Consider the following 10146-nt stretch of genomic DNA (forward strand, 5'->3'; position numbering starts at 1 on the left):
GTGTAGGGTACAACCGGTCTCTGTGTGTGTGTGAGCAGAAGGGGGCGTGGCCGGATATACATAACGTGTGCCGTGTACGAGTTACGGGATTACAGGCGAAACAAAAACCCGGCTGTAGCTGCTAGACCTCTTGATTAATTACCCGTTAACAAACTCAGGAATGCTTGCAACACCTAAAAGCCCGGACTATAAATAAATAAACAGGTTATTAGCTGTAACAGTGGGGACGTAATGACGTGTGCCGTTAATTGCTCCATGTTCTAGAACGTGTAAAACGCGAACATGAAAGGAATACTCCAAGAGCGACTCGTGTAAACACCTTAATCAGAATATTATACGTCTTATTCAGAATAAGCTCAGTAATCAGATTACTGCTGTCCATGTAAACGCAGTGAGCGTCAGCATATGTAAAGTCTTCGTAATCAGACTTACATTTAGATCAAATAGGCATTTGTTTGTGCCGAAGCATGAAGAGCCACTTTTGTCTCACGTGTTTATTTCAGCTGAAAAGCTTCATTGTGCGTCTGAGCACATCATGTGACTTCACATGACTGTAAATACTATTCATACTTTATATCTAAGAATAATGCGTATTGTTGAAACTGTAGAACCGTGCCTTAGGAAACTCCTCTCCGGGCACTTTTTCTGCATGAATACATACCATCTGAACACCACATACGTGTGTGTGTGTGTGTGTGTGTGTGTATTTTCTGAAGCAAGGATGCAGAATCTGCACACCAAATGACTGTACGTGTGTATCTGATGTACAGTAGTCCTGACTGCTGAGAGTCTCTCCGGTGTACTACAGTGTTTTTAAAAAGTACTCCAACAACAGAGAGAATCAGGAGGACTGTGTTCCTCTCGACAGAAGCTCCGAGTCTGAGCGCTGACTAGAGACGAGATACTATCACGCCGCTTTCTAATGACACGGCTTTTCATCAGTTTCTGTCAACACTGCAGTTTGGCGATTCCATCTAACGCCCGCCGACCTCTTTCATGCAAATATTCAAATCAGCCAATCACGTGGCAGCAATGCGACACATAAACCCATGCAGATACGGGTCAAGGGCTTCGGCTACGTAACGTTCACGTCGAACGACAGAATGGCGGAAGATGCCTGTTCTCTACCGACAGCCTGCTGTTATCCGCCTTAAATTTCCACATGTTGTGCGTTCTGAGATGCTTTTCTTCCCACCACGGCTGTAAAGAGTGCTTATTTGTCCATTTGGCACTTATCTGTGTATAAACGAGGTGTTACTCATCTGTATATATTCAGATTCTTATTCATAGTGCACATATTACCATTATTATTATTATTACTACTATTAATCTTATTAAATATTGTTTTAGACATTTTTTCTATCCTATTCCTATTTAAAAGTGCATTCTTTCTTATCTGTTTTTGGTGTGTAATTGAACTGCTGTAACGAGGGAATTTCCCCAGTGTGGGGATTAATAAAGTTTTATCTATCTTGAGTTACCGTAGTCCTTCCTGTGAGCTCAAACCGGTCTGGCCGTTCTCTCCTGACCCTCTCTCACCGACGAGGCGTTTCCGCCCACAGAACTGACGCTTTCCTTTGTGTGATAAACTCCCAGGAGGTCGCTCGTTTCTGAAACGGTCAAACCAGCCAACTTTTTGTACCGACGTCCGTGTCACGGTCAAAGTCACCGAGACCACGTATTTTCCTCGCTCGGACGGTTGATGTGAACAAGAGCGTGCCGCTGTGACGTGACTGCTGTACGGGTGTTCCTAATAAAGTGGTCAGTGAGGGTATAGCTATTGACAAGCGGTTACTATACAAATGATAATCCAACAGAATTAACACGCTAATTAATTAACCTGTGATTTGCAGCCTGGACTGTTACATTATCTTAATTGCTGTTATAGAAGATTAAAATCAACACCTTCTGACCAATCAGACTCGAGCGTTCGACGGCGCTGTGGTGTAAACGGTATACGGTGGATAACGATCACTAAATGAAGTCTGCAGTATGTCCCCTGAAATATAACAAATACATTCAAAAATGCCTACTCGTGCATTTACTCACGTCATTCATCCCGAGTTCCAGGCATTCACTCGGTCCCTGCGGGATTTAACGATTTTACGATCGCAGAAATTAACGCAACATCAAGCAAACGCCGCGATATCCGGAGGAGCTCGCAACGTTTCAAAATTACCACAGATTTTCCAGGTTTGGGCCGAGACGCGGCACGTGACATCACCACAACGCGCATTTAAACCAAAGCCCACTTCGATTCACGTTCGTCGTACATAAGAACAGCTAACAGGTCTGGTTTACCAGCAAACATCCCTGACTACGTTTACATGGACAGCAGTAATCTAATTATTGACCTTACTCTGAATGAGGTAGTAATGCGATTAAGGTGTTTACATGAGTCGCTTTTAGAATACTCCTTTCATGTTCCCATTTTACACGTTATAGAACATAATTAGATTAACGGCACACGTCATCACGTCACCGCGCCACGCCGTCCCTCCAGAATTTCACGTATCGACATACAGTTCGTCTTAGTTATGGTACCGTGTACAGTTTTGGGTGTTTTTATTGAAAAAAAATTTCAGGAAAGCTTCAAGTGCGGTTAATTATTTGCCAGGCTGTACGTGCAAATAGACGACTGCTTGTTTTGTCCCAAACCGCGTACTTACCGTCTATATAGTAGCCGAGATGCATGTATTTCATCTACTATAGGCCTGTAGCAGGTAAATACGCGGTTTGGGACGCAGCCGTGCTCTCTCGTTTGCCGTAAAACGGTCGAGCGCCGCCGTGCGTGTACGTGTCCTGTCTCACAATGCGGTGAAAACTCCCACACGACGTTAATAGCGTGATTAAGGTGTGTACATGTCTGTAATACACGTCGATAATGCGACTAAAACAGGAGTACTCCACACGTCTTCATTCCATTTGTGTTTACTTCGAGTGTGACTTTAATCGGATTAAGATAATTAAAAATCGCTGTTTACATGCTAGTTTATTAATCAGAGTATCGTCTTAATCAGGTTCATATTGGATTATCGTTGTCCGTGTAAACGCACCGACTGACTACGTTTACATGGACAGCGGTAATCTAATTATTGACCTTATTCTAGACGTATAATATTCTGATTAAAGTGTTTACATGAGTTTGGGTTTAGAATATCCCATTCATGTTCCCGTGTTACACGTTATAGAGGATAGATGGATTAACGGCACACGTTATTATGTCCCCATGTCATGTCGTCCGATGTCCCCTCCAGAATTTGACGTATCGACATACAGTTGGTCTTCGTTATGGAACCGTATACAGTTCTGGGTGTTTTTATTGTTTTTCGAACTATAATTTTACGAACGCTTCAAGTGCAGTTAATTATTTGTTTACATGCTAGTTTCTTAATCAGAGTATCGTCTTAATATCAGATATTGTTGTCCGTGTAAAAGTCATATTACACAAAAACACCGAAAAAATTTGGGGGGTTTTTTTGGCCGCAACAATCACAAAAAACTCAATCCTGCACGGGCTGCTTAAACTCTCTATATTTTTTTTTTGGAAATCTGTAAAATAATGTAGAAGGCAGCAAAGTTACAGAATAAAAGGCATTTCTTAATATTTATGAATAACATAACTGAATATGCTTCCAAGCGTTTTTACCGGTTAAATAATTCATATTTCACCAGACTTACCACGTAAAATCATGCTACATTTTGAACTGATTTGCATCCCTCTCTCTCTCTCTCTCTCTCATCACCCGAGTGTGGGTAAACACAGTACACACACACCTGACACTCTGTGCTGATGTCAGGATATAAATGTAAGGTAAGTGTAACAGCAGTTAGCATGTTGACATACGGCTACATCTCGCTAACGAGAACACAGACAGCAAGCAGCAGCCATCTTCTATTAACACACCCGTACTCTGAACTACGCACAGATCTCTGTGAAGTTTAGGAGCGCGCGTCTTCTCGGTTTGTAAATCTACCACTTTAACTTGGAGCGTACGGATATAAATATTGTGGCACTGAGCAGTTATTGAGTCGTCGGTCCTCCAGCGAGCAGTGTTTACTCATGAAGGAAACAGCAGTAGAAAGTGGAAAACAGGAAACTCACAACGGTGTTAATGAGCTCATATTTACATCCTGTAATAAAATTCTGCATCCGTATTGAGAGATCCAATGCTCTTGCATTTACACCAGGAATCCCACCAGAAAGGAGCCCGCACCCTGAATAACCCACCTGTATTCGCACTGAAAACCCTGTATACGCCGTTCCAGTTACGGTGGTTCCACTTAACCTCCACCCGGAAAAATTGAACAGAAAATTCCAGAGAAACGGTAAACCTTCATCATTTAAATTAAACTCGCAGCGCTCTGAGTAACGTGAGGAAACCTCACGCAGTCCCACCTGGGACGTCGATCATCCCCTAGTCCAGCGTAGAAGAATCCCGTTGCTTTGTCCGATTACTGTTGATCCTGTGAAAACGGCCGTAATTCCTAAATGTTTAACGCAATATTTTTGTTAAACCCCTTGCATCAAAGCTGAACGTCTACACCTCAATCACATCTTGACTGCTTCATTTCAAACCCACTGGGATGGTGTACGGAGGCAAAATTACGAAAAATTGTGATGCTGTCCAAATACTTATGGACCCTACCGTATAGCGTGTGTGTGACGACCACGGTCGAGAACCACGACTCACTCACTCTTACTGAGAGCAAAATAAAGACGTTACACTACGTCTAGAGATCGACCGATACTGATTTTTTTATAACACGATACGATTATTTGCAGGTTTACGTGCCCGATAACCGATCTGCAGAGCCGATATTTATCGTTACACTTCCGTTTTGACACAGTGATGACGGCACCACTGAACTGAACAAACTAAAAGATTTTATTTATAATAATTTCGTCACTCTCACTTCCTCCTTGCATACAAAACAACTCTTAATTATACACCAATAAATAGAGGGGTCTGAAAAGTGCAAAAAAAAATAAAGTGCACTGTTACTAGTGTCTTTTTTTTTTTTTTTAAATAAACGGTTCGATGAGGTAAACAAACCGGTACAACAAATAAAGCGTACAAAAATACAAAAAAAAAAAAAAAAAAAAAACAGATGCAGTCATGCAATGGCACTCCTGAGCGCAATTCTCAAACCGTCCACAAGAGGGCACAATTTATCGGTGGATCCGATATTACAAACACGGTATCCGATAATGGAAAAATGCTTAAACATCGGGAAAAATAAATCTGGTGTAAAGTAAAACTGATTATCGGTCGAGCTCTAACTACATCAATAAATATTTTAAATATTTCTATAAAATGCTTTCATGAATCCTCCGTTCATCTTCAGTAAGCACTTCATCCGGGTCAGAGATGCGGCAGATGCGAAGCCAATACATGAATGTGTGTGAGGTGGGAAAACACCGTGGATAGATTACCACGTCATCACAACACACATTCACACACTCATTCGCACACAGGGGCAGTTTAGAGCCACCAGTCCACCTACTGGCATGTTTTTTGGAGGTCGGAGGAAACCTTTGACTTACTTTCTCGAACTACATCTCAAACCATACGGTCAGCGTCACAGCTTTCCGAGTAGCGCGTCTAAACTGACGGGCCGTTTCTTTGTTTTTGCCTAATCAGAGATTGGAAATTACTCGCTCTGCTTCGGCTCTCGGAATTTCTTCTGCTTTAAATAATGAACATTTATAAAAGACGTTTTCATCAGAAATAGGTTCGTAAATAAATCGATAGATTTCATCTCGCTTTGCTCAAATTCACACTCGCTGGCCGAATCGACAGGTTAATGCGATGAACACACGTTGCCCGACAGCAACTGCGGGATCTGACCTTATCTCAGAGCAATTATCTAAAACAACACGCTACCTGAACGCTCGTCCCTCCAGGGGACATCCGGGTCATCCGATCGATAATCATAACCGATCTATACCTGCTGAGAGAACGGATGATCTTTCCTGCAGACCCGAGAGGTCGTGCTCCCTGACTGCGTTTGCTCTAATTGGGTCACCAGTATCAGTGATTGGCTGCGCGCTTGTGTACACACACACACACACACTCAAAGGGTGTCAGGGAATCCGGAGTGGAGAAATCCAGCAAGAAACTCAATAGACCAAAGTGTTCAGCATTGCAACAGAGTCCAGGTCAGGGGGCAGAATACACAATCACACAATCACATGAACACACACACACATATATATATATATATATATATATATATATATTTGCTGAGGTCTCGTTATTGTTAAACGCATAATTATTAGCTATTAGGTCTTATCGCACAGGTCATGCTTCTTGGGTCACTATCTACATGACAGGGCATTTTCAGAATATCAGACACAACCGTACTGGCTTCGTATTTGGTGAATTAGTGGTTAGCACGTTTGCCTCGCACGTCCAGGGTTGCAGGCTCGAATCCCACCAGAGCTTGCATGTTCTGCCCACGCATCGGGGGTTTCTTCTGGGTACTCCGGTTTCCTCCGCCAGTCCAAAGACACGTGTTGTAGGCCGACTGGCATTTCCAAATTATCCATAGTGTGTGAACGTGTGCGATTGTGCCCTGCGATGGGTTAGTACCTCGTCCAGGGTGTCTTGGGGCACAAGATGGGAGTTCCTTGGATAAGGTCCAGGTGCCCCGTGACCCTGTGTAGGATAAGCAGTATAGAAGGTGGATGGATGGATCCTCATACTGAACATTTACATCAACATGGGCTGGATATTAGTCATTAAATCTGTCTGAACTGCACAGGAGTAAGAGATATCTGAGGTGTTCGCTCCTCGTATGGAGTCTGACGAGCATGTCTTCATTTTGTTCGGTTTCAGAAAGAAAATAGAGATGGCAGTCAGACTCAGCACGCAGCTCGTAGCCGAGACGCCGATGCTTTGTCAAACATGATGTGCTCCATTAGAAACTTTGTTGGAAGGGGATAATCATTTTAACTTCGGGTGATGTGTTCATTAATGTTCATTAATATGAGGGTGCGTGTGGTGCTCGCACGGCCCTGTTCACTCGTTCATCAGCAGCCGCTTTATACAATCAGGATGAAGATGGTTTGAATTAGTCATTCGTTTATATCTTGACAAACAGAACCAACTATGTATGTCAGAAAATATTGCGCAAACAAAAATAACTGGAGGAGCAGCCAGGACTCGTCAAAAGTATCCATGGGAGGACAGGATTAGGAAAACTTTCAACTGGAACGGACAGGATTGGTCAAACCTTTTGCGAGAACAGGCGGGATTAGTCAATATTTCTGCCGGAGTGGACAGGATTCGTCAATCTTTCTACTGGAGCCGGTGGGATTGGTCTAACTTTCTTTGGGACCAGGTGAGATTGGTCAAAGGTTCTGCGAGTTAACATCATTGGTCAAATTTTCAGCTGAAATGGATGGGATTGGTCAAACCTGTGTGAGAAAAGTGGAGCTGGCTGAGCAAACAATCTGTGAGCACAGGCGAGACTGGGCCAACTTTCTGCTGGAGCAGATGGGATTAATCAAAACATCTTTGGGAGCAGACGGGATTGGTCAAACTTTCTGCTGAAACAGACGGGATTGGTCAAACTTTCTGCTGAAACAGACGGGATTGGTCAAACCTTCTGCTGAAACAGACAGGATTGGTCAAACTTTCTGCCGAAACAAACGGGATTGGTCAAACTTTCTGCTGAAATGTACGGGATTGGTCAAACTTTCTGCCGAAACGAACGGGATTGGTCAAACTTTCTGCTGAAATGTACGGGATTGGTCAAACTTTCTGCTGAAACGAACGGGATTGGTCAAACTTTGCTGAAACGTACGGGATTGGTCAAAACTTCCGCCGAAACAGCCAGGATTGGTCAAACTTTCTGCTGAAACAGAAGGGATTGGTCAAACTTTCTGCTGAATACCACATTCACCAAACCCCAAATCACAGTAAACTGAAACACAGCTCCATCCAGAATGAAATCTTCCCTGTGAAAAATACACATCTCTCAAATCAACCTGTTGATTCATTTGAAATTAGGCCTCTTCTCTGGCGACTTTTCCGACAACATGAACTTCAGTGTTGTTTACGTTTACATCTCTTTACTCAAGCAATATGAATATTAATTTTTAAAAAAATAAACAAACAAAACACAAGGAACAAGGCTAAAGGTGGAGATGTACTTCACAGGCCAACAAGTCAGAGTGGACACTAGCAGCATGCTAATGGGAGAGGCTCGCGAGACCATTCAGATTTAAAGGTTAGAAAATCTTTTCCTAAGAGAGCGAGTTATATTGAATGTGGAGACTTTTATATCACGCTTTGTGTGATATATTTTAAGGTGTTTAGGGGGAATGTTCGCGAACAACTCCTCGGTGTTAGCGGCTAAACATTTCGCTCAACACGTCACTCAGGAGCTAACGTACATTACTCCGGGGCTAGCACGCGCACTCACGGTTAGCCTGAGCCTGGGAGGAGGATGAGGACGAGGAGGTTTGATTAGCCGAGCTACCGAGTGGAAAACCCGCGGGGGTTAAAGGCGAAGTCCATTGTTGGAAATTGAAATTAAAATGAGATGAGAGTCAGAGACTCGGAGTCAGGGCTCCCCCTCTGAGAGGAAAAAAAAAAGGCTGACACCGCCTGGATACACCGCGACTCCTGTTACTCCTCCTGATTTACACCCCGATTTAAACCCTTTAACACTCATACATGACACAAATCCCACTTTAGCTTACATCTACAACTACCTAGCAGTCTGGAATGACCAGGAAAGCAGCCATATCCTAGTGTATATCTTTTATTTCCTCGCATTTTCCCCTTGCTCTTCTTCCTCCTCCATTGCTTCCTCGCTGGCGCAACAGCGTTTCCACAACACTATATATTTATTTAAAAAAATAATAATAAAATTCAACCTTCTTTTGCACAGAGTGTAGAGTTTATATACACACACACAAAGCTATTAAAAATCACCCTCAGGGATATTTTGTGTATGAAACGAACACCGGGAAACCTTCAATCCTATAGGCGTCCGAGCAGCTAAAGACAGGGACACTGCTCAGCCCAAACACACTGATGTATACAAAATCACTTTAAAAGCTCGTCTTACCGCCTCAGAGATCCAGTCCGACCGGTTTGAGGAGAAGTTCAGCCCTGATTCTTGTCTCCCAGACGGACCGCTATGACTTACAAATCCGTTAAAGGAGAAAAATAATCCTCTTTCCAACTAGTTATTCCTCCCTCTTCCTACCACTGTATTCCTCTCTCTTGCGCGCGCGCCGCCACCACTACACTACGAGCAGAGCAGCTCCGCGAGCCAGGGCGCTCCAGTGACGTCAGCACTCGGGATGCGCGCCCCCGTAGCCGGCCTCCACGGCGCCACGCGCGCTCCCGTGCGCATTCCACTCTCCAGAAAAATAGGCCGAATTATTCTAATGTAGATTCAAATCAAATATTATTTTCATATCGATCCGGAACAATATTTCACGTGTCTTCTGAATGAACGTATTTAAGTCATCTTTAGTTATGTTTAAGTAAAGGTTTATCTGTAATTTATCTTTAATTATGAGTTCTTCATTTAAGGGCTCTCAGCTTTCATGATATATATATATATATTTTTTTTTTTTTACATTGCTTCTTGAGTTTTACAAGATTTGTCTTATTCTAAATCATTTAATATTATCCATCCATCCATTTTCTATACCGCTTATCCTACAGAGTCGTGGCGAGCCTGGAGCCTATCCCAGGGAGCATCGGGCACAAGGCGGGGTACACCCTGGACAGGGTGCCAGTCCATCATAATCATACACACATTTACACATCCATTCATACATGCATGTGTTTGGACTGGGGGAGGAAACCGGAGTACCCAGAGGAAACCTCCGCAGCACGGGGAGAACATGCAAACTCCGCACACACAGGGCAGTGACGAGAATCGAACCCCCAACCCTGGACGTGTGAGGTGAACGTGCTAACCACTAAACGACCGTGCGCCCAATAATAATATGTTATATTATATTTTATTTTATTATATTAGATTAGATTAGATCAGGGGTGTCCAATCTTATCTGCAAAGGACACCCCTGGATTAGATTATACACCAATCAGCCATAACATTAAAACCACTGACAGGTGACGTGAATAACACTGATTAAGTCATTACAACGGCTAC

At 43.2% G+C, this 10146-nt stretch overlaps 1 protein-coding gene across 4 annotated transcripts in view; it reads right to left on the bottom strand.

Annotated features, from left to right (window-relative positions):
- erc1b (ELKS/RAB6-interacting/CAST family member 1b) overlaps positions 1-9683 on the bottom strand; it is a 223155-nt gene extending 213472 nt beyond the window's left edge. For 3 of the 4 annotated variants that reach the window (XM_053650168.1, XM_053650165.1, XM_053650164.1), the window contains exon 1: positions 9085-9682. The gene's annotated coding sequence lies outside the window, so the exon portion shown is untranslated. Of the gene's footprint in view, positions 1-9084 lie in introns of all 4 variants that reach the window. The other variant, XM_053650163.1, reaches the window with a different exon arrangement.
- Positions 9684-10146: the final 463 nt, after the last annotated feature.

Source organism: Ictalurus furcatus, chromosome 19 (genome assembly GCF_023375685.1).
Source record: "Ictalurus furcatus strain D&B chromosome 19, Billie_1.0, whole genome shotgun sequence".
NCBI lineage: Eukaryota > Metazoa > Chordata > Actinopteri > Siluriformes > Ictaluridae > Ictalurus > Ictalurus furcatus.